The sequence below is a fragment of the Podarcis gaigeae genome (genome assembly GCF_964106915.1).
Source record: "Podarcis gaigeae genome assembly, chromosome: 4".
Classification (NCBI taxonomy): domain Eukaryota; kingdom Metazoa; phylum Chordata; class Lepidosauria; order Squamata; family Lacertidae; genus Podarcis; species Podarcis gaigeae.
The window spans coordinates 75,569,752-75,595,796 of record NC_139677.1 but is presented as its reverse complement, the minus strand read 5'-3'; the positions used below and the strand labels follow the sequence as shown (position 1 = coordinate 75,595,796).

The window sequence follows — 26,045 nt, the reverse complement described above, 5'->3', positions numbered from 1 at the left end:
CACGAAGCCAAGCCAAAGCACAACTAAGTGCAATACAGCCATCTTCTCAGGAAAACTCTTCACAAAGTTCAAGAGGTCAAGACACAAAGACTTTAGCAACTAATCCACACCTAATGACCCACCTAAGTGGTACTCAGGATATCACTCAAGAAATCACTCAAGGTATCTCTCAAGTAATTAAGGAACAAAAGAAGAAAAGGCACACTAGCCTGGGAACTTCCTCTCTGCCCAGAACATTGGAGGCTAGACACCACACCCCCTCTACAGTATTTATAGGAACTCAAACATTGAGATCCCGCTCTGTTCCAGTAACAAGAAGCCGAAAGCACCAGCCTGAAGATGACGAGTGAGACCTCGTCGAAACGTCGCCTAGACACCCCAACTTTTACACGGGAAGACACCCGAGGACACCAAAACCTGCATTCCTGTACCCGTGAAAATCTACGAAAGCATATATATATATATATATATATATATACTTAAAAGCAATATACTTTCAGTAACATAAGTATTTTAACCCTTCTGTGTTCCCTTATAAAGGGACGCAAAAAGAAAATCCAGTCTGCAAGTGGCTGCAGATTTCCAAATTGGCCTTTTGGGAGAGCCACAGTGATTCTAATTCCAAAATGGAATCAAGGTTAATGGAGAAAGTGTTGAATGCAACTTTAAAATCAAAGCTATGTTTAAAGATATCATCAAAGGCTTATAAAACATGGCTGCCTTTTTATAAACTCCAAGCCCTGCAGATATGGTGCCCCTAACAGAGCAGGGAGAGAAAAGATCAAAGCAGAAACTATCATTTAAGTCTGTTTAGGCGAGAAATTATATCTAGAATCAGTCTGTGAGGACATATGTTGATGTTGAGACTTTCACAGCACTAACATTATTTACTAAAATGTGTAGGCTCTGATATGGTACAAACAATTCTATCTCACTAGGGGAAAAGGAAGAGGGCATTCACTTCGGAAAATGAAAATGAAGGGCAGTGTTGACTGGCTACTAGCAGAATGAGATTAACACATCCACATAGAAGTATTGTTCTTGTTACTGAAATAACAGTCACTGGTTTCTGTGAATGTGTGCTCTAAAACAGGATTTTTAGAATTCTTTGCTCTAATATCACCAACTGACACAGTGGATATTCTTTACTTGAGTTTGCTAGAATGTTCTTTCAAAATACACCAAGATCTTGTCCTGTCTTCTCACAGTGGTGTTTTGTTTTGTTTTTAATGGAAAGCAAAAGTTAGAATTCATTGCTGTCATTCATAAGACTTTTTAGGGATCCCTGAAGTAGTGGGTTGCAGTGGGGGGCAGGTTGGGGCACAACTTTATTGAATAACAGAGCTATAAACATAAACATCCAGCTGCTGGCTCAGGGACTTATTCCATGAGTATTAATATATGATAAGGTCTCTCACACAAGTTCAACCCTCAGTGACTGCAATGTTAAGTGATGATACCCATCACAGTTCAAAAGGTGCAACAGGCAGACCTTTCAACTTAAAAAACCAAGAGTTTGCATTATGATGGTTCTGCTCCTACTAGGAAGACTGCCTCCAGAAGGTGGTTGTTGAGGAGCATTATTCAGCTTTGTGGGTTCTCCAGAATGGAATTCTACATGGGTTGGTTATGTCCCCCATGCTGTTTAACATCTGTGGAAGTCACTGAGTGGGGTCATAGTGTTTTGGAATGTGTTGTCATCAGTATACTGACAACACACAGCTCTAGTTGTCCTTTTCATTTTCTGCAGGTGAGGGAGTGAATCAGTGCTTGGTTGTGATAATGGACTGGATGAGGGCTGATAAACAGAAGCTTATTCCAGACAGGACTGAGATGCTGTTGGTGGGTGGTTCTTCTGACCAGCTGAGTGGTGTAATCACACCCCCTCTGAAGGAGAGGGTTCATGGTTTGGGTGTTTTCTTTGATACCTTGCTGTTGATGTACAAGTGGCTTCAGCGGTGTGATGTGCCTTCCATCAGTTTAACTACAAGATAACCTGGCTACAGTAATCTGTGCTCTGGTAACCTCAAGGCTAGAAATTAACGTTGCATAAAAGTCCAGAACACCACACTCGCTGTGCGTTACGAAGTACCGTAAGTTTCTCTAGAGCATCATTCTTGTGCGGTGTCATGTTTACTGTACAAACAAATCAGCTACACTTAGTACTTTGGCCAGCCAGCAGTCAATATGGCTTGGCTTGATAAACTAGCACACAAAAGTAGATGTTGTCCCATGTTACCAAGCCAATTAGAGTCCGAGCCACCAATTACACACTATGCTATAACAGGCATAAACTGGTAGCAAAGGAACAAATGCTGCCAGAATCTTCACATCCTTGACAGATTGTTCAAATGTTACATAGAAATGAGGAATGTAACAGCACAAGTAAGAAATGTGAGGTTTTAGTGAGTGCCATCCAGAGTACCGGAAGATTGCTATGCTAAAACAACTTGTGTATCATTTATTTTACTGTCATTTATAAGCAGGGATGAGAATTAAATTTCTAGAGCCATTTTTTTTTAAAAAAAGCTTTCTCTATGTGTCTGTATCCCCTGAAAGAACTGCAGCTGGAGTCAGTCTGAGCCTCAACCTCCCAGGCCAGGTGGGAAAAGGCCTGCAAGGCAGGGAGCAGGTATTCCAGGACTCACAGCTGAGATGATATTTCTCCAGCCCTCTAATAAAACACAAATACACAACCCTGTGTGTTGGGTCTGCAGCAGAGCAAATACTAGTCGGAAGCTAAGTAAGGCAGAGAACTGGCATCAATTAGAACCAATATTATTTAGCATAAAAAGTATATATATTTTTACATTTAAGGGTGTAGCTCTTAAGGCTTTACTGAAATATATAGATGCAATGGAACAATCTCTGAATATTTCTTCTGAATGGCTGGCTCTAGAACAAGACAATTTTTATTTGGCATTTTCTCACTTGGTCACTTTCCTGTAGTCTATATAGGGCACATCAGTATTGCAAATTTTATTTATTTTTTCCAGAATGTACTTTAAATTCATTAGCTATCTTTATAATAGTTATAGATGAAGCAGCACTTTCATTCTGAGTCCTCTGTCTACAGTGGTTTGTAACTTCTGAAACAATGACCTTTTTGGCTGAAAATTCTCATTTGTGCTTTAAGCTCAAAGTGAGTATTGTTTTGGAAAGTCTGAAAAAAGAAATCCATTAATCCATTTATGAGGACTAGACATTACAATAAGTTGTACGTGCAGTTATATTTGATGACCTACATAGTCCAATAAAAGCACATTATTATTTTTCCCTGGTTTTAAAAGAAATATCAAGGACATTTTTCAATTTACATTTTCAAATTTCCTCAGCCTTCACTTCTTGCTTTTGCTAAAAAAAAAAAACTGAGTGAGTGTACTGATGCAGAACCTGGTTGCTTTCAGTATGACTTAAAAAAAAAATTCTGATGTAGTAACACTTAAGAAATACCTCACAAGTGGCAATATGATGTAACTATTAAAAGAATACTCTTGTCTAAAATGGTGGCTGTGTGTTAAAACCCAATGATAATTGTGAAATGTTGAAGATGCAATCTTCAATACTAAGTTTTTCAACATGTTGCATATCATTGAGAAATAGGTTCCATTTGACAAATCTCAGCCAATTGCTCCTATTGTAGAGCCCCATGTGTTCCGATTGATACATGGAAGTCCTGAATGAGTGACCTAATGAATGCATGCATTTATCTGTAAGCCGCCTTGAGTCCCTGTCAGGTGCATGTGCCAGGATTTTCTTGATGATTTACATTGCAATTCTGTACATGCCTACTCAGAAGCAGGAGTGACTGGCATGGTGAAGCAGTGCTATGCTACCACCCTCCCAACTTCAGTGTCACTGTCGCTTACAAGACCAGGGAGGGGCAGGCTGACATTGAGGTCGAGTCTGTGTGGCGAGTCAGCACCCACCATGGCTCACACTCCAGTAAGCAGCAGGAACACCACTGTCAGAAGGGTGGCATTCCCTTCACCCCTGCTCAGAGGTGAATCCCATTGAGTTCAATATTACTTACTGTTAGGTACATAAGTATAGGACTGCACTTTAAAGGTGACTGAAAGGAAGACCCAACTTTAGTTACTGGCATCTTCAGGTCGGGCTGGAAAAGACTCCCATATAAAACTGACAGAGCCACTGTCATTCAGTGTAGACAACATTAAGCTAGATAGGCCAATGGCTTATTCACTATACGGTAGCTTCCTTTGTCTCAGGAAGTATTGGAGCAGATTGTTATGATTTAAACATTTTTAATATGTGAATAAAATATATGCTCTGTTCTGTATTTCTGTTTACATAAGCATGATAAATTTCTCTTCCATCCACAACCCACACACTTGATTGGTTCTTTTGTTTGCAGTAAACACACTGAATTCAGTATAGATTGTTTTCATCAGTGCAAACGAAGCCAGTGTGGAATCTATTGTGTAAACTTTGACCCCAAATTTCTATGACTTCTGCACAACTGGAGGGGGAGAGATAACATTGCATTGACCTAGCTTTTTACGTTTAATTATACATATTGGGCTAAAAGCTCTAAAAGTTGTTAATGTTTTAAGTCTTAGCTACTTTTGCAATTGAAAGATCTCTCCACCCCCCAATGATTATTTTCTGTTGTAATCAAAAGGACATTAACATGGACAGGAAATTAATCTAGCACTCTAGAGATTAATATTAATCTGGTAATGTACTGTCCTCATGATTTCGGGAATCTGTTCTCTTATGGTGCATTATGACAGTGTATTTATAAACTATCTAGGTAAAGGTTCCTTATATTTAAAATATGTTCTTATACCTCATTTCATTTCATTTTAGCTTTCTAGAAGAAAGAAAGGTGTTTGCTTTCTTTCAAATGATGTTGCATGTACAGTTAATTCTGTGTTCAGTTTAACATATTGGAAAGGGTTACAATTTGTGGAAAATACCTTTATGTTATATTTTTCTATAACGTGCCTCTCTATAACGTGCTGCTCTGAATTCTAGTTCTTCCAAATCTATGTGTAAACTAGGTTTCATGAAGTTGTGTGGCTGCAGCTTACGGTATACTGTATAGCAGTTGTGGCCAGTAGTGTTTCTCTGCATGTATACTTTGGTATGGAATCTTGCTATTTTGGTCTTGGAGGATAGGACATACAGCAAAAATGAAGGCTTGCCGTGTCCTTTGTGGGTGGTGTCATTTGCTGCCTGGTGCAGTATGCAGCAGGCCGGGAACCTGGAAACAGAGGAGGAGGGTCGCTATGTGTGGCCAGAAGGCGAAGCGAGCTCCCCACTTCCAACCGCACGTTTCCTGGAGCAAAATTGGCTGCTAATCCAGCCAATCAGGAGAGCGCCAGGGGGTTGCTCAGGGGCGGAGGCCTGGTGGCAGCCAAGACCACCTTCCCGCTTTTAAGTGGAATGGCACTCTGCCTCCTGCCTGTGTGGAGCAGATCAACGTTGGTTCACCACCCGCACACACACAATGTTATCTTTCAGCCCACAGGTGATAGGGCTCAACAGTGTGAGGACATTGCTATGGAATTCTTGGCCATCATATTTTGGGGCCAGGGAGGATTTTTTCCTGCAGTCTAATTGGCCTGTTTGCAGGATTTCACCTGCCTCTTAGCAGACATCACAACTTTGGGAGATAAAGCATTGGGTGGTATTCTTTAACATCAGGTTAGCCCATTAAAAAGGTCCAGGAAGGAGAATTGCTGTCCAGGAGCCCACATGGGGGCCAATGGGACATAGCATACCTTCCAAGAGGCGGTGCTGGAATGTCACACTTGAGCCATGTCAAGGGGCGGCTTTCATGCCAGGGCCAACCCATCCCAAGCAGGCTGCACATCTTATGTGCCTGGGGCAAGCAATATGTGATGCCATCTTACTGTGGGTGTGACGTCAAGTCAAAATTTCATGGGGTTCTGTAGCTGCACCTTATTGGGGGGGGGGACACCAAGGCAGGACTTATGGAATATTGTAGCATTTAGTTTGGGCTTTTTGAAATTCCTTGCTGTTTTTATGTTCAGCAGTTTTACATGCAGTAGTCATGAGTACTTTGGGGTTATACAGTTCTAAAACAACATCACAGACACCTTGAATTTAGACATTATGTTTTGGTTTACAAAGACTCAGGTGTTGGCTTGAATGAAAAAGCAGGGTCTGCATTTTTTAAAAAGTATAGTGTTTTGGTATCCGGACTGCTGTGTAATGAAGCGACCAACAGGAAAGGAAAGTGTAAAATTCAAACTCAGGAACATGCATGGAAGCTACTGATTATCTTTTATGTCTGAATGGGAAATATGCTATTGGTGCTCAAAGAGATTAGTGTGAGTATAGTGTTTAAGAATAAAATGAGGCGGGGTTGGAGAGCTTCTGTAAAAATGATTCTTTAAAAAAAATCCAGAGAGGCAATTTTCATCATGCCTTCATTGTCCCCAGAAGCATCTGCTTGGCCACTGTTGGAAAACGGATGCTGGACTGGGTAGACTGGTCTGATCCAGCAAATCAGTTCTTACGCTGCTGAAATATAACAGCCAGATATTTGCCATAATTTAATGTAACTTTCAACAAAAATATGGAAATCAGCTAGCACAGAATCCAGCTATGTTTGCTATGTCCTCCATCTTTAGACATGTGCTAAATGTAAACCTTTTGACTTCAACATCAAGTGGGCTTTTTCTCTTTTTCTCCCCATCTCCTTTTGCTTGGCATTCAGTCTCATAAAGAGTTCAAAAGCTTGCCCAATATTCTGAGACATTTGGGTTGGTTCTAATAAAAGTGTTACCAAATGTTGAGCTTGCAAGAGGTAGCACTGCAGGAATCTGTTCTTTCGCTCTTTAACAAAGCGCTTCAGAATGATATGTGTGAACTAGGCTGCTGCTTTGCTCTGCAACCCACAACTAGAAACAACATAATTGTTCATGAGTGAGCACCCATCCTGCCATGAAAAGCAGTTCACTGGAAACGTATGAGCAGACCAGCTGGCTGGGACATCTCCAACCTCCTGTTTGAAATGGAGCTTTTCCTAGTTGCGAGCCTGCTGCAGCTCTTCACAAAGTAAAGATTGTCTGGCAAGGAGTGACAGCATTTTAAATAAGAGCCTTTTGCTCTCCCTGCAGACAGGTCTGTGAATAAGAAAGCATCCCAACTTGGGGCGATTATTACTCATGAGTAATCCCAAAGAGAAAAGGCTTAACATGAAGCCTTACCCAGATATGATTGATGGGAAGGATTGCAGGATACAATTTCAAATGTCAGGCTGAAACCCTTCCCATTTGTAAATCAATTAATGAGGCTTGGCTTGTATTGATAATAATGACTTGTAATACATTTTCCCTTTGTATTTGTTCTCATGGCCTTACCTAACACTGAAGGTGAAACAACATATCTGTAGCTCTCTGAGGCATTTTTATTCTCTTACTTGACTTGAGATACATCACGGTCACTTCCTTCTGTTTCTTGCTGTTGCTCCCCACCTCAACTAGATTGACCGAGCATAAATATTTTCCACTTCGCTTTACTTACTTATTTACTATTTTAAAAAGCATAATAGAGCACCGTCTCTGAGCAGGAAGCCTGAAAAAAATATTAAGAGGTACAGGTGTTTTAATGACCTTGTATGGAGAGTCTAGATGTGGAAACAAAAAAGGGGATTATGGTCTGAATGATTGGGCAGACTGTGTATCAGGAGTGTGAAGGAAACAGAGCATTGTTTGGGCATCAGTTTCTTGAGCCAAGCCTTTGTTGCAGGTTTCATAATAAGGTAGCTTCTCATAATTAAATCTGGAGAAAGTAACAAATGTGAATAGAATGTGTTTAAGAGATAGCTTTATTGGAGCCTCCCCCCACCTCCATTTTAGACATTTGTAGCCTTCAGTAAGATTGTAGATAGATACTGAAGAAAACAGCCCAACCCTTTTCTTATCATGTACTGGAGATGACAGACTGCAGAAACCCAATGGCATTTTATAAAGCATCGCAACAAGAACTGGGACTTGCCAGGTTCCATTTATCTAGCCAAGAATATAATTCTGTGATCTATCCCAAGGAGATTTTCAACAGAGTCTTACACTTACTGTCTGAATTAATGATACTGCTTTTTTTCCTTAGCCGTGACAAAAGCCACTCTGCACTTTTATACATTATGTTAAAGTTTTTTTGTTGTGAACATACTCTATAAAAGCCCTTTCTGCTTCATCATTTTGACAAGCCAATTCCACTAAATCTTCCATGATCATCATGTTCTCTTTTTAACTTTTTCAATTCCAGAAAACAGAAAACATTTCTGAGTTACAAAGCACCAAACAGCTACAGACTCACTTGCTATAAGGTAAGTCATCTGTGTAGAAGTCTGTAACAAAAAAATGTAAAACCGAGTGCATTTCCAGTTATCAGCTGTACACTTAGCTTTGACAATTATGAAGAATCCTTGTCTATTCAATGGGACATGTCTCCTTGGTCTGGTAGGCACACTTTGAAAATAACATATTATGGAACTGTTAACCTTGATAACTTTGGATCCTTCAAATTGTTTCCTCTGTTGAATTTACCTCTTCGAAGAGTTGTAGACTCAAAATGCCTGTGTCATAAATTACTTTTCAGTTGTTTGGTTTTCTTACTGTTTTCTTGGCCTTTGACTTATAAATTACAAGGCCGAAAGTGGCATCTCACAAAATACATTTTTTAGGATGATCAACCTTAACTCTTCCTATAGCAAAAAGAACTTTTTCTGAGTTGATAGCAACATTAATAAAATTTCAGCCTTCCTTGAATGTTTCCAAGTGAAATGTCAGCTGACAGATAACTGCAGCTCACATAGCATGCATTATTGTTTACAAGAATTTGGAACCTTTGTATTTTCCGCTAACATGCTTTTCCATAATGCAGTTAAGTCCCCTTGTTTTAGCAAGCAAGGATGTCACGTATGACCACAGCAGTGTTTGATTTTTATGTAGTAACTAATCAGTTATCAGATGCCAATTTAGGGGAGCTCGATTGGTTTGCCTGCACTGGGTGCCGAGTCAACAGGGGGCCACAGGGGGTACAGCAACAATGACAAACAACAGAAGTCAAGAGGTGGTAGGGTGCCAAATTTTGGCATTGCACAGGGCACTGCTGAAATTTTAAAGCCCAAAGTCTGCCACTGCAGACATGATAGACAAGGCAGTGGATGCATGAGACTTATGGGCTCTCAGCATAGTGCAACCACTAGTGCCATCACTGGTCCAGTCTGTCCCCCGCACCAGGTCCTCCTGCTGTCAGCCTTACTGCTCTTGCTGCCATTAGAGCCCTTACATAGCACAGCTGATTGCTGCCACTACCACACTAATCACTTGCTTTATCCCACATCCTATCAGACAAGCTTTACCTGGCAGGTGTGAGCAACGGTGCTTAAGGGATCTGAGGCAGTTTTTAAGTAGCCAAAATGGCTGAAGATCAACAGGCTTGGAAGAAACACATGATTTCCAGAAGTAAAATGTTCTTTTTAAAAAAAAAAACCTGGAGGACAGTGGGAAATGGGTGAGCATCATGGAGGACAGAGCATGCTCAGTGGCTTTGGAATCCTGGGTGACTGTTTTGATGGCTGAGATAGAAAACCAGGAAGGAGGGGAAATGCAAGAGGGCATAACTGGCAGTAGGCAACACAGCAACATTTTCTTATGGACCTTACTTGTGTTTTGAATACTGGTTGCTGGGTAGCAACAATGGGACAAGAATGTTGCCCTCGTGCCTTGCTTGTGGATTTTTCAAGATGCATCTGGTTGACCATGATGAGAAGGAGTGTGACAGCTGGATTACAGTATTTTATCTGATCAACAAGCTCTCTTTCTGTGTATAGAAAGTTGACCTAGAGAAGAGGTGTGCCCTTCAAATGATGTGTTTTAGAGATACGTTTTCCCAATTCTGCATCTCTACTCAGATGTGTGTCTAGGCAGTAACTTTCCCCCCATGACCTTCTTAATATTACAGTGTTTTATATTGCTGCCATACCACATTCACAAGTGCTTCCACTTGTGAATAGACTTTTGTGATATCTGGGTCGGTTGCTTACCAGGCAGCATGGAATTCAAAGCAGTTACTTTCTAATGCAGAAAGCATAAGAAGAGATAGACAAATGGTTGCTGATGATACCAAAAAAATGAGCATCACATATAGTAGGAATAATTTTAAATTACAGAATAGCAAATCACATTTGTGAGTAAGTGTTAAGGAAAAAATGGGGAAAGAGGTACACTAGACAATTCTGCAGTTGCAAACATAGGCATGCACCATAGCCATGCTAATATTTTGGAGTATCGATCTATGCACATTTAGACATTTCCATACCCTGAATAAGTTTCCTTGGGGGGGTAGGGAGGAAAGGGAAGGATTTGTTCATATATACCAGAGATGGGAAGTCATTGTCAACACAAGGCCCACATTTCCCCATGGACAATTTTCCAGGTGTAAAGGAACAGACTTGAGAAGACAACAATCTTCAGCACGGGTGTCAAACACAAGGCCCGCGGGCCAAATCCGGCCCGTCAGACCTCGTCATGTGGCCCGTGGCATCAAGGGTGAGGAAGCGAGCTTCTCGTCCTTTTTACTGGTCCCGACCCAGATTTTAGGGTCCACACTCCGGCGGAGGCTCTCTGCCTTTCTAAAAAGTGACCCACGCGAACAGCCTTCCCTGCCTGCTTGCAGACAGGGCTCCAACCGACACACCCCGTCGGCGCTGCCTACCGGTTGGTCCCGCAACTTTCGCCTGCCTCGCGGGCCGGGCAAAGAGGCTTTCTGCTCGCTCGCTCCAGTCCAGGGCTCGCTGCAGAGGAGGCGGTCCCGCGAAGCCAAGCTTGGAGCCGGCTGCCTCTGCCCCTCGGAGCCTCCCAGGCGCGGTTGCTCGAGGGGGTGGGTGGCACGCGCGGCAACTTTTGGAGCCTGAAAGAGCCGCAGAGGCTGACAACGAGGGCAGGGAGTGAGAGCCACGCTTGGGACGCCGCTCGCTCACTCGCTCGGGCCGCAAGAAGAGGCCACTGCGGCGCTGCAGCTGGCGAGGAGATGGCCGGGGGCGTGGGCAGCGGGGCCAGGGGCTGGTTGGGGGTCGCCCTGGTGGGTAGATAGCGGGGCCGGCAGGCGGAGAAGGGAACGGCGGAGGCGAGTGGAGAGCGGGGACCAGGTGCAGGTCCTGCCACAGGCGGCACGCCCCGGCTGGGCTGGGAGAGGCGAGGCTGCTGCCGGTTCAGCTGCGCAGAGTGGGGTGGAGGGAGCCTGGTGGGCGGGCGGTGTGCCACACCACAAAGCAGGGGCGCCTCCCACCCCTAAGAGGACCGCGCCGGCATCTGGGCGGCTGGAGCAAAGTGGGAGCCTGCCAGCAACTTGGCTGCGGGAGCCTGGCTACGAAACACCCCCCCACACGCCAACACATCGGCTTTCTCCGGGCCGGAGGACTTGGCGGATAGCCCCCTCCCCGGGAGCAACTGCAGCAGCTCGGGGCCCCAGCAGGACATCCTGGCCACCCGCGCCCGCAGTGCCGCTGGGGCTCCCTTGCGAGGAAGAAACTGCTGCTGTCCAAACTGCTGCTCAGTATCCTCCGACTCCTGAGTGAGGCGGCAAGGCGGGGGGAGGCAACATTTGCTTCTGCTCTGCTCTGTTGGGACAGGCTCCTGTCTCCTCCCCGTTGGCGCTCCAGTCTGCCTGGAAGCCCATCTCCTCATCTTTTTAAAAAATCATTATTATTTCTTCTTCTATTCTTATTTAAAATCGTACTGGAATCGGTATATTAAATAGTGTATAGTTCAAGACAACACACACCAGTGCCTAAGGAAAAATAACTTTGATAAAGTCCTACAGATACAACTGGCCCTTTGAGGGTGACCAAACTGCTGATGCGGCCCCAGATGAATTTGAGTTTGACACCCCTGATCTTCAGGCTTCGAATGTAATTCCATTCCAGCCTTCCACTGGAGGGCTGAAATTTTGAACAGGGTCATGCCAAGGATTCTGGCCACCCCCAAGGCGCTAATCTATGTAGGTGGTAATCCCCAGGCCACTGCTAGAAGCTCTGTGGCCAGCTGTAGGGATGTACCGGTAACTCCTGGCTGCCCTGGGAATTGAGGGCAGTCTGCAAGGGCCTGCAACCACTGCCCACCGGGAGCAGGGAAAGTGGTTGTCATCACGTTCCAGCCCAGCAAAAACACTTGGGTATGAAGCAAGGGGAAGGGTGTGGCTTGGGGCGAGTTCCAAGGGGTATATAGAGAGGCTTGGAGTTGTGGCTCCAGGGAGGCTTGTGGGTTGCCTTCTGAGTCAGGACTGCTCTGTGATTAAGCCAGGTCTGTGCTTTCTTAACAAGGAACCATATGTTGTACCATATGTTGAATCTCTTCAAATGTAAATGGCAAATGATATAAGACAACCTGCAAAGTAATACTTCGGAATTTTCTTCCCATAAAAATGAAATACCTGCTTCTGTGAAAAAGGGCTCTAAATGTACAGTGCTGCTGTTTAGTTAGGCAGAAATATCTGCAGAAATAATTGAGGAGGTTTTATACATCCCTCCCCCAATGTGGGCATTTTCATCATTTGAAATACAGGATTTCTATTGAATTGGCGAGCTTTGAAACAAATACCTTTGTTACCATATAGCTTACTTATAAAAATAAAAAGGAACCTGAATGGGTGAAAAGTGAGTGAAGGCCATCTATACAGCATTAACCTTTCAGAAATAAAACAGCTTATTGATTTGGAGAACCAAAGATCTAGTTAGTTCACTGCTTCAGCTTCTGCTCAGTTTATTTCCCTTCTCTAAAACAGCAGAAGCACTGACTGCGCACTCAGGCCATTACTTTCACTGGGTTGTTAAGGTTTTCTTAATGCTGACTTTCTGTTCTGTAGCACCACAGAAAATATCCTCCTAGCTTCTAATCACTGTAATAACTAACCTCGAGGAGTCATTAGTGTGGGTTCAAACAATATCCTATAATAAGTGTGCTCTGAGGAAACTGACATAGTTTATCTCCTCAATTCATATTCTTGTGAAAATAATGGGTTGTGAAATAACATTGGTGTTTTTCTTGTACCATACAAAATCTTGACAAGCTATGTTGATATTTTCCTCTCAGATATTGGGTAGAAACACTTTGTTAGACAATATTCCATCTACAAAATTCATACGTTCTAAGTTGGAGATGGGTTGTGTTGAGAAACAAACACAGGCATGCCAAAGCCCTCTCCGATGCCAGTGAGTGCCTAGGTTCCTTACAAAAGCTACATAAATGGTTCTATGACTAAATTCAATTTTTTTTATTTCCTTCACCAGTGAATAATGTGGCAGAATTCTACCAGTGGTAACCAAGTATTTTTTCTTTGGTTATTGTGTAAGCTTCCAGAGGAGTCACTGAGTGGAATCATTATTCTGCAGCAGGAAAGTTATTGCTTCCGGTATACAACCAATAGTAAACAAAGGCACTAGTTGTAGACATGCTTCTGTAAAAGTGATCATTCCAATTGTAATGCAATACCTGTGACAGGTAAACAGATCTTCTTCTTTCTTTGGCGATCACTTGTAGCCGAGTAAGATTGTCTTCCATGAACACAGTTTTAACAGTGAGTCTGTAAGTGACAGTGAAGGCCAACTCTGGATCCACACGTCCTTCCACGGTGGGGACATAGGTTTCTGGGCAGGAGTTGATCACTGTGAGGGGTACAGGTGACTGTTAAACAGGTATGGTCAGTCAGTCAGAGATGCTTCTGAGCAACATGTATGTATGGTGATTTTCTTTACGAGCATCTTTTATACATTATACACACCACACATTTAAAGCACTCTTCAGACACTTTAACAGGTATTTTCCCAAAGAATCCTGGGAACTATAGTTTGTTAAGGGTGATAACCTCACAGATCTTTGATTTCCATCACCCTTAACAAACCACAGTTCCCAGGATACTCCATGACTTCTAGAGTGGTAGAAGATTGTGAATGTGAGAGAGCACCAGTTACCATGTTACTGCAGAAACAAAAACAAAAAAATTCCTTCCAGTAGCACCTTAAAGACCAACTAAGTTAGTTCTTGGTATGAGCTTTCGTGTGCATGCACACTTCTTCAGATACACTGAAACAGAAGTTACCAGACCCTTCTATATAGTGAGAAGGTGGGGAGGGGTGTTACTCAGAAGGGTGGTAGGAATGGGTGATTGCCAATGGCAGACCAACATGGCTACCTACATAGTTTTGACTAAGGCAGACCAACACGGCTACCTATCTGTAACAGAAACAAAAAGTCAGACAAGATCCACTACAGGGCAGGCCCAGGAGGCAAAACTAGTGGAGCACCACTTGTCACCACCTACATCAGACATTACAAATTTAGGTATTAAAAATGGTAACATTCAGAAAGCAGCAGGAGAACATTTCACTCTTCCATGACTTCCTGCAGAGTCCTAAGAGTCACTGTTATCCAACGAAGAGGGAGGCTTGAGCGGAAAAGCTCAGGCCTGGAATTCATTAGCATATTTGGTTCTGTGGAATCTCATTTTAAATCCTTGGGATGGCTAGCTTGCTTCAGAGATAAATTATCCCTCTTTTGGTGTTTGTTTACACTATTAGTCTTGCTTCCTATTCATCACCCTAGTGGCAGTTATTCAGGAGTGGATCCACCCATACTGACTTCATCTTCTAGTCATTCGATTGGATTTTGCATTCATTTATGCTCTGTGACATGCCCGTTGCTGTCATTTTCACTGTTTGGTTCTTTGTAAAAATCATCATACATTTTTCTTTTTTTACTTCTGTCTCAGGGTATATAAACCTACACACTTAGAGTAGGGTACATCTGATAAAATGGGATGTATCCTATGAAAGGTTATGCCACAATAATGTTTTTTTAAGTCTTTAAGGTGGCACTATATGTGGTCATGGCTTTTGTCTTTTTCTGCAGCTGTCTAGTGTATTTCCCTTTTTGGAGTTTTGTCATTGTTGCATTGTTTTACTACTGCTAACCTCTCTTGCACTGGATTACATATAGAAGCTAATAACAGTGGTGAGTTGTAGAATCAAGGGAATTGTTGCATATATTAGGACAAATTACAAAGGCATCACAGCATTCGCATGAACTCCACTGACCCTACTTTTGCTCAACACTGTAGTCTTTCAAAATAAAGACAAATAAGAGCAAAATTATTTTAATAGTGATATTTGTTTTGTATCTTGTTTTCTACCCGAGAGGTATAAACAGGAACAGAATAAGGTAAAAGTTTTGAGTCCAGGAAATTTTAGATCAAAAATTTCTACTGAAAAGGTTGGACACTTTCTCATTGTGTGATATTAACTTAGTTCCATCTCACCTTCCTGTAGCCATGCAATCAGTCCTCTGCCCCTCCACCCCAAAAAGCATTCTTATAAGAAAATTATCAAAGTACACTGGTTTTACTGGTTCCCTCATGGGGAATCTTTACTTTCCCAAAGGAAAGTATAATTACTAATAAGAACCAATCAACTAATGACTTAATATATCTCCCAGGGTCATTTCCTCACATTAGTAACCTATTTATATGAATTACTGGACCTTTAATGTAATTACCTTATTATTAATAATAAATAACAAGCAACATTTCAATAATTGCTTTTATTAACTATCAGCAAATGTGCTCATTAGTACTTTGTGTGCCAACTTTTCAGTACTTAGTGCTCCTATTAGTCATATATTCAGCTTGCTTCAAACGAGCAGTCCTATTCTTACATTACACTTGGACTGGAGATATGGCTCCACTAGGCTGGTGGATCAGCTGCCAAACCCAATGTGTACTCATCCTAGAAAGGGAGGTAGAGAACAACTAGAAAAGAGAAAAACAAGACAGAAATTAACACACCCACAGCAGCCCTAGAAACACAGCCACATTGTGGTTGCTGGTGCTGTTGTTAAAATTTCCATATATATATATATATATATATTTGCTTTCGTAGATTTTCACGGGTACAGGAATGCAGGTTTTGGTGTCCTCGGTGTCTTCCCGTGTAAAAGTTGGGGTGTCTAGGCGACCTCGTCGAAACGTCGCCTAGACACCCCAACTTTTACACGGGAAGACACCCGAGGACACCAAAACCTGCATATATATATATATATATGCATATATATATATATATATATATGCAGGTTTTGGTGTCCTCGGGTGTCTTCCCATGTAAAAGTTGGGGTGTCTAGGCGACGTTTCGACGAGGTCTCACTCGTCATCTTCAGGCTGGTGCTTTCGGCTTCTTGTTACTGGAACAGAGCGGGATCTCAATGTTTGAGTTCCTATAAATACTGTAGAGGGGGTGTGGTGTCTAGCCTCCAATGTTCTGGGCAGAGAGGAAGTTCCCAGGCTAGTGTGCCTTTTCTTCTTTTGTTCCTTAATTACTTGAGAGATACCTTGAGTGATTTCTTGAGTGATATCCTGAGTACCACTTAGGTGGGTCATTAGGTGTGGATTAGTTGCTAAAGTCTTTGTGTCTTGACCTCTTGAACTTGAAGAAAAAACTTCCTCTCTTTTCCAACACATGAAAGAAACAGGACACGAAATTAATTTTGCAGATTCCAAATTGCTCTTTAACACGGAACATCACCACAAGAGAATAATCATGGAAGCCATCGAGATAGAGAAACACCCTCACAACATGAACAAGCGTGACGACACATCCCGCTTGCCAGACATCTGGAAATTAGCCCTCCCCACAAAAACTGACACCAGATCCAGAGGCACACAGAACGCCAACACCAATCAACCACACCAGACCCAAACCCAGACCCTCTCCACAGATGAATTACTGACACCATCCAGTAGCCAATCCATGGTGGCACCTCCGGATGCTGCACCCCCCTGCAATCCCTACACAGATCTGGCTGACACAAGCCACAAAACCACAGCTCGCCCCTATACACGAAGCCAAGCCAAAGCACAACTAAGTGCAATACAGCCATCTTCTCAGGAAAACTCTTCACAAAGTTCAAGAGGTCAAGACACAAAGACTTTAGCAACTAATCCACACCTAATGACCCACCTAAGTGGTACTCAGGATATCACTCAAGAAATCACTCAAGGTATCTCTCAAGTAATTAAGGAACAAAAGAAGAAAAGGCACACTAGCCTGGGAACTTCCTCTCTGCCCAGAACATTGGAGGCTAGACACCACACCCCCTCTACAGTATTTATAGGAACTCAAACATTGAGATCCCGCTCTGTTCCAGTAACAAGAAGCCGAAAGCACCAGCCTGAAGATGACGAGTGAGACCTCGTCGAAACGTCGCCTAGACACCCCAACTTTTACACGGGAAGACACCCGAGGACACCAAAACCTGCATTCCTGTACCCGTGAAAATCTACGAAAGCATATATATATATATATATATATATATATATATATGTATACACAGAGAGAGAGAGAGATCGCATAATAGCAATCAAAAACAAGGCCCCCACGGATCAAAATGGCCTTAGATTGTTTAATCAGTCAAAGGCCTGGCAGAAGAGGAATATTTTTTCCTCTTAAAGGTATGTAATGAAGGCGCGAGGCGAGCCTTCCTGGAGAGAGCATTCCATTAGCAGGGAGCCACCCCAGAAAAGACCCATTCTCGTGTTGCCACTCTCCAGACCTCTCAGAGAGGAAGCACACAAAGAAGGACCTCAGATGTTGATCACAGGGTCCGGGTTGGTTAACATATTGTGGTTCTGAGCCATTTAATTGTTTCACTGAAATCCCTTTTTGTGTACCTATTTATATGGGCTGGCTTCTATTCTGTGGGGTATATTGTGCAATATTGTTCCTCATATAACGGGATTATTTGTTTTAATATATATCTTTGTTTGGAGTGTTAAACCCCTCATAAAATTGTAAATAAAACCGATTGATTTATTAATGGCTAACAATAGAAAAGAGGCATACCAGTTTCGATAGATAATAGCTCTTCCTTCCAAATTTCTTTACAAAGGGTTTGGGTTTTTTTTGCAGCTAGTGTCATTACAAATTATAATTAATACTATATCCTGTCACTGTTAAATCAAAATACTTTCACCAAATCAGGTAGCTGACTTATGAGTAAAGATAAACTTAACTCCTTGTGGTGCTTTCTTCAAACTTTCTTCATTCACAGTTATTTCAACCTTCTTGCCTGCACAAGCAGTGATATGATGCTTCTACAAGAGTACTCTCCAGCTCTTTCTTTGAAGATGCTTTTCTCAAAGGTGCTTTGCACAGAGCCTTTCTCTTGATTGAGGATTCTTTTTAGACAGCTGGAAATTCCTGATGGATGTTAATTGGAGTTCAGTTTGAAGATACAGAACTGCTTTTATTGCATCTGTCTTTCATTGATTTCTGTGAAAACCATAATTAGACTTTTTTGTGGGTGGAGATATCCATGGAATGTTTCAGTTCAGTGCCTTTATCCATTTAAAAGATGGACTTTATTTTCCTTTGTTTTTCTTAAAGCTGTATCAGTCAGTTTTACTGAGAATGTGGATTCTTTCACACTTTGCCTCTATATGTGGAATCATGTGTACATATGAATTATGTTCTGCTGACTCCTCATACAGTCACTTCAGATTCTTAATAAATATTTATCTTGTGCTTAGTAAGAAGATAACAAAACAGCTGAAATTCTTTTTTGTCACCTATTGTTAAGGAAGAAAACTTAAAGATGTTCAGATACAGGTATCAAACACAAAAATAATTTCTTTAACTATTTGAATTCATAAACTTATTAAATCAATTTGATACAGCATTAAGTCTTAACCCAGAATAAATAGGGGAAGTCACATAACTTAGAAAGGATGCTTAGAATGGTAGAGTTGCAAAGGACCCCAAGGTTCCTCTAGTCCAGGCATGTCCAAGAGCTTGATCGCGATCTACTGGTTGATCGCCAATAAGTTTCTGGTCGATCACGGGTAAATAGTGGGTTCCTCAGTGATCGCCAGCCTAAAGAAGCCCTCCCCCTAAAAAAAGCTCAAACAACTCTTAGCTCCCCCCCCCCAAAAAAAACACAGCTCAATAACCATGGGCAGTTGCACAGAGAGCTCCTTCCTTCTTGCTGACAGAGAGCTTCACCAGTATGTGTGTGAGTTTGTGTGTGTGCGTGGGATGGCTCCCCTTCCCTCGAGAACGTAACAGGGATGCTGCCCTGTGCCTATCAGAGACCGGATCCTAGCCTGCATCCTGCTTGGTCAAATGGAGATGCAGGCTGAGCCTTGGGCGAATCCGAGGGCTGACCATGGGCTTCCCTGGATCCGGCCCTTGCCCATTTAAGCAGCCCATGCCTGGGACAATCCCTCTTCCTTCCCTTGCCAGTTTCCAGTGTGGATCTCTGTAGGTCTCCTGCATTGTGACTAGGAAGGTCTTAGACCTCGTCTGGGATCTCATCCTTCCTCACCTGCCCACTTCTTGTATTCACGCTGCATCATGCCGACAAGAGAGGAACAGGCATCTGTCCCAGTTTCTGCATTTGCCGGTCATCGTCGTTGCGAGGGAGCTTGGGAAACTGAGTTCCCTGGTATGGTGAGTAGTTCCTTTGCAAGGGCTGAGGATCCTGGGGAAAGTAAGTTTTTCAGCCATTTGGCTTGACTGAGAGCCAGTGTGGTGTAGTGGTTAAGAGCGGTAGTCTCATAATCTGGGGAACCGGGTTTGCATCTCTGCTCCTCCACATGCAGCTGCTGGGTGACCTTGGGCTAGTCACACTTCTCTGAAGTCTCTCAGCCCCACTCACCTCACAGAGTGTTTGTTGTGGGGGAGGAAGGGAAAGGAGAATGTTAGCTTTGAGACTCCTTCGGGTAGTGATAAAGTGGGATATCAAATCCAAACACTTCTTCTTTCTGTGTTTGTGTGGGGAAAATTTTTTCTGTTGGCTAAAAAGCTGTTTTTTGAGGCTGATTTTGTCTGCTGCTTACATCACCTGGCCTTCAGTAATCAAAGAATTCAGGAATTGGATACCAGCACTATTGGGCCCTTCATTGATTGTTGGCGCATTTTAAAACTGAAGCCACGTCGGGCCAGGAGGCAGGCACTGGTTGGGTTGTTCTTTTCCTCTGCCTTCTGGGTGGGCATGCTCTTGCTAAAGTTTCCAGTGCTACTGCTTTAAATAAGAAAGGGAAATTAATTAAAAGGAATAAATAAATATTTTTTAAAAATAATCATTGTGCATTTTAAGTTAACAAAGAGGGTAATTGAGCCATTGGTACTTCAGCTTCTTACGTGGGGCAGGTCCCAGCCTCCATTGGGGGTGGCATTGTTTTGCAGCAAGGTTTGATTTCAAGGTGGTTTGTGTGCAGCTTTGGCATGTGTGCAGCTTTGGTTACCAAAATGGTGACTCAGGTGTCACACTAACAATGGATGAAGGCATGTATTTTTTAAGAAATCTTGATAGGTAGGTTAAAGGAGTGAGCAAAGGAGTTTGTGTGGCGTACAGTTTTGTGAGTGCTTTTATGCAACTCTCTCCCAAGAAATCTCTAAAAGTTTCTGTTGTCCCCCGTAAAAAAAGTATTTTGACAGTGCTCCCCAAAAAAAGGTTACCAAAATTAGTCACCCACCTTTCCTGCTCCCAAGAAAAGGTCAGCAAGGTTGAGCTGAACCCCCCAAAATCACTGCCAGATTTTATTTCTGAAAGTAGATCACAGTCTTTTGGGAGTTGGCCACCTCTGATCTAGTCCAACCCCTAGCACTGCAGGTCTCTCAACTGGATCATATCTTACAGATGACCATCCAACCTCTGCTTAAAACCCTTCAAGGAAGGGGAGTCCACCAGCTTTCATGAGAGCCTGTTCCACTGTTGAACAGATCTTATTGTCAGAAAGTTCTTCCTGATGTTCAGTCAGAATCTCCTTTCTTGTAACTTGGAGCCATTGGTTCGAGTCCTACCCTCCACAGCAGGATAAAACAAGTTTTCACCATTCTCCATGTGATAGCCCTTTAGATATTTGAAGTCTGGGCTGTCATCCAGCTACAAACCCACCCAGCAGTCACCTTGCCTAGTCCACATTTAATCAGCTTCTCCTCAAGAATATCATGGGGGACTTTGCCAAAAGCCATACTGAAATCAAGATACACTATGTCCACTGCATTCCCCTAATCCACCAAGCTTGTAAGGCTATTAAAAAAAAAATCAAAAATCCATGCTGGGTCTCAACAATCAAAGCATCCTTTTCTAAGTACCCACAGAATGACTATTTCATTATTCGTTTTAAGACTTTTCCTGGTATTGATTTCAAGCTATCCAGCCAGTAGTTACCGGGCATCTTCTCCCCACCCCACCCCTTTGAAGATGGGGATAACAACCCCTTTTGAAAATTTGATCCTTGACCCGTAAGCAATCTGTCTAAATCTTAGCATGTAGTGTTATGTAGAACTCACCACATCTGATTAAAGAATCCACCACCGTTAAAATCAGCAGATCTACAGCATTCAAAACAGTGTGAATCAAACTCTTAGCAGCCTGATTCTGAAAAAAGTCAGGCAATTTTACTGTGGCGATTCGAGAGAAACATCTTCTAGATGAGTTCACTGACACAGTTCAAACTGTCTGTAGTAAAGAAAAGAGGAGTGATAGGGTAAAGAAGAGTTTCCTTTTATCCTTTTTTCTGATTGATCCTACTTGCACAGAAATGAATATTATTATTATATTTTTACAGATTTCAGCTAGATTGGTCTCACAGAAATGACCGGATAATTTAAAATGTTAATCACTGCTGTTCAGATATTTCATTAGCCTATTTTAGTCAATATTACTATTAATACACATGAGGCATGTAATTGCACTGTGACATGTTAACAGCAGTCAATGACAGACGACCAAATTTTTACCTTGCCGTTGTAACAGGAAGGAAGTCTCATAATGCATAATTGCTACAGGGAAGAAAAAACATTTTAAACTAGCCTTTGTGTCACACTCTTTTCTATATTTTGCATAATCTTTCTATCGCAGAATGGCAAGTGAATCTTGTCCAGTTCTGTGGGGGTTTGAGGCTCGCCAGGGAAGCAGATAGTATCTAGATCAGTTAGAGAGCATACAGGGCCTTGGGCAGTTCCTGCCAAAGCAGCGAGTATAGATACCGTCTTCAGGGAGCTAGAGCCAACTGAAGTCTTATGCATGCTATCCAGACCTGGAGTGTGGTAGAAGCTGGCTCACTTTGCAGTCTGTGGGTTCTGCCAGACTGAAGAGAAAGGTACTGCAAGGGAACTCGTCTCCCGAATTATAGGATGGTGGCAGGGATGTGTGCTGCAAGCCTGGCTGAGCTACAGACAGTTCATCATCTGAGGCTCTCCTTCATGTGCCTCTTCCGTGTGAAGTCCTGAGGGTGGCAGCATGAGGACGAGCCTTTTCTGCAGTGGCTCCCTGTTTGCAGAATGCCCTCCCCAGGGAGGTTTGCCTGGCGCCTTCATGATGTATATTTAGATGTCAGGCAAAAACATTCCTCTTCAACTAGGCCTTGGGGCTGATTAATATTCTACAGCCTTTTAAATGTGTTTGTGGGAGGGGTTTGTTGTTTTGTTGTTTTCGTTTTAACTATTTATTTGTGTTTTTACCTTTTATTTTTATCTTGTGCTTCGCTTTGAGCTCTTAGGATGAAGGGCAGTATATAAGTCTAAACAAACAAACAAACTCCACTACCAAACATGGCCAGGTCCCTAGGTCACAACACTTTGTAACAAGTAACAGGTTAAGCTGCCTATGCAGTTTCTTATGAGTCACACAGGACAGTTCAGTAGGATCTTAGCTAATATAACAGTGAATATTATATAATGTTATATAACAATATAATAGTGAATATTGACTGTGGTAGTTTCATTTTATCTATAGCCAGTCTCTTTGGTTTTCTTATTTCAGTTGGGGTGTCCTTTGTCCTGATTCCTTCACAGCAATATAAACCTACATAAAGGAATCCTTGGCTTTCCTAAATTGTAGGTTAGCTTATAATTCAATCATGGGGTAAGATAAATAGTAACTTTTATGGATAGCACATTAAATGTTAGCCCACATGGTCAATTCAGAACCATGAATTATTATTGTTCATTAATCTATGGAGGTAACAATTTTATCCACTAAAGTCCTCAATTTAATTTTGTTGTAATTGTTTCTGACTGTGTCAAACACACAGTGACATTTTTCTTCCCATAATCAAAATATTTTTAGGGCTTTCTTTTTATTTCAGATTGGAAAAATCTAGTACCTTTTTTAAAAAAAAATCATCTCTCTTAACTATATAGGGGACACGTACACACACACACACACACACACACACACACACAGACATCAGTTCATAGGACTGTATCCAATGCAGCAGTAAGTAAAATCACTTCATGTTATACTTGTCCTTGGGAAATGTTTTCCACCAGCAGAACACTGACATGGAAGAGAATGCATGAGTAGGTTGCTGGTAACTTCCTTTTTGTGAACCACCCTGATATCTTCTGAACTGCCCTGAAACCTGTGGGGATAGGGAGGTATATAAATTTTAACAACAACAACAATAGTACAATAGACAGTCGAGTCTGTTGTGCAAGAAGCTTCACATCTGTTTCATTGGACTCCTCTGTTGTGCAACATTAAAACTCACCCATCCATTAGCATAAGAGCCCTTGCTCTTGTGGACAGAGAAAATTTAAAAATAACCCATCTTTCTAAAGCACTGAAAAACCTGAATGCACATTGTACCTGCTAACTGAAGTAGGAGCCTTTTCTATCAATGAGTACTACCTACACAAATTAGGACCCTGGAAGGATTTGAGTTGTAAATCAGGTGGTGAATCTACACAGATTTGCGGTTTCAAAAGCTGGTGCTCCATATGTGAGGGGCCAACAGAACAGTATGACCTTGGAGTGGGACAAAATGCATGGGCCTTGCACCCCCATTTATATATCTCTTGTTTCTTTTTGCCGATAACTTTTGAGTAAGGTTTCAGCGGTTCACACATTCACTATTAATTGCTATATCGAAAACAAATACTGTGTTTTTACATTTGGGAACTTGTGTTTAGGTTCAATTATTCAGCTACTAAAAGATGCTTTAAAAATAAATAACATTGTCAAGTTTAATTGGATCTCTCTCTGTTTTGACTTCATGAAGCATTTTACATTAATTTCAAACTGAAAATATATGACATAAGAGCAAAGGGAGGCGTATCATACAAGTCAGATGATTATTCCACTTATTGCATGAAGTACTGGAAAGAAGTTCAATTTTCATAGATTTTAATTTTTGTGCATATTATACAATAGCAGTGTGTCCTGGAGTTATCTACCATGTTAATGCAATGTAATTAGGTTAAGTATGTCTCTGGTGGAAACAGTGCTGTATGATTTTACATCCTAGCATTTTAATGGGTCAAATCCTATTCTTTGTTAAAATGAAGTCCATAATGTTGTCGACAAATAGGAGTATTGAATTTGACCTTGTGTCTCTTTCTGTTGCATGATTTTAATAGGAGATGAATCATCATTTTCTTCACTTCAAAAGTCCTCAGGGCCAACCATATCACTAGGCAGAGTGAGACTACGTTTCTAGGCAGTGGATACTGGGATTCATGACAGGGCAGGTGCCAAAATATCTTGGTTGGCCTTGAATACAGAACTATACAACTTGGCTTATGCTTCTGGTGAAAAGCATTACTTGTTTCCCTGTTCCAAGCAGTAAAAGGTTCTAGGGCAGCCATTATACTCTTGTTTCTAGGCGCAAAGTTTTATGTTGGCCTCTCTTTTTAATATAACTTTTTGATTACCTATTAGTATTAGGAACATTCACCATTGTGGTGATGCATTTGTTAATTATGTGCATTGATCTCCATTGTTATAAAAGATTTTGTTCACAACCTGAAAGTTAAGAAGGGCATGTATAAGAAATGGAAGAAAGGGGAGATCACAAAGGAGGAGCATGCATGAATAGCCAACAGTTGCAAAGTGAAGGTCAGGCTAACTAGAGCTCAGAATGAGCTCAGGCTTGCAAGAGAGGTTAAAAATAATGTTAAAAGGTTTCTTTGGCTATGTCCGAAGCAAGAGAAAGAACAAGCAAGTGGTGGGTCCTCTGTGTAGAGAAGACGGACAGAAGGTGGAACTTTTCAACACCTACTTTGCCTCTGTCTTCATCCAAAAGGAAAGTGATGCCCAACCTGGTAATAACAGAATAAATGATGTTAAGGAGGAAGCTGCAGCCCAAGCTAAGAAAATAGGTAGTAAGGGAACACCTACCTACTTATTAGGGCCTGATGAGCTCCATCCAAGGGTATTAAAGGAGCTTGTGGATGTAATCTCAGAGCCTTTATCTATGATATTTGAGAATTATTGGAGAACAGGTGAGGTCCCTGCAGACAAATGTTGTCCCCATCTTCAAAAAAAAGGGGGGGGGGAGAGAAGATCCAGGTAACTACCGACCAGTGAGCTTGACATCGATACCAGGAAAGGGCCTAGAACAGATTATTCAATAGTTGGTCTTTGAGCACTTAGAAAAGAATACTGTGATTACTAAGGCTCACAAAAATAAGTCACGTCAGATTAATCTCATTTCTTTTTTTGAAGGAGTTACAAACTTGGTGGATCAGAGAAATGCTGTGGACATAGTATATCTCTTCAGTAAGGCTTTTGACAGATTTCCCCATGATATTCTTGCGAGGAAGCTGGCAAAATGTGGGTTGATCAAAGTAACGGTTAGGTAGATTTGTAGCTGGTTGACTGACCAAATCCAAAGGGGTTAGGTTGCCACCTGTCATAGATGCTTTAGTTGCAATTCCTGCATTGCAGGAGGTTTAACTAAATGTCTCTTGGGGTCCCTTATAACTCTGCAATTCTATTATTCTAAGCCAGTATAATAGATAATTTTGGGTTGGTATCATTGTCTGCCTTCACTTTTCCTATATCTTTAGGCTTGTCCACACTTCTGCTTGCCCCGCCACTTTCACTTGGGGAAAGCTGTTCTTTACTGCTGAATTGGAGCAAGCATCAATTGGGTTTTCTGTGGATTGATGTTTGTTCCAATTCAGTGGTAGAGAGTAGGTTTTCCATGGAAAGCAATGGGGCAAACAGAAAACCTTACCTAGAAAGCACAAGACAAATGGAAAACTGATC

At 42.0% G+C, this 26,045-nt stretch overlaps 1 protein-coding gene across 43 annotated transcripts in view; it reads left to right on the top strand.

The window, feature by feature from the left end:
• The window catches only part of ZBTB20 (zinc finger and BTB domain containing 20), a 641,091-nt gene that overhangs the window by 468,763 nt on the left and 146,283 nt on the right, over positions 1 to 26,045 (top strand). For 29 of the 43 annotated variants that reach the window (XR_014563580.1, XR_014563581.1, XR_014563582.1 and 26 more), the window contains one exon: positions 8,263 to 8,323. The exons of 5 other annotated variants lie outside the window; for them this stretch is intronic. The gene's annotated coding sequence lies outside the window, so the exon portion shown is untranslated. Of the gene's footprint in view, positions 1 to 8,262; positions 8,337 to 26,045 lie in introns of all 43 variants that reach the window. 9 more of the 43 variants (XM_083736548.1, XM_083736568.1, XM_083736556.1 and 6 more) reach the window with 1 other exon arrangement.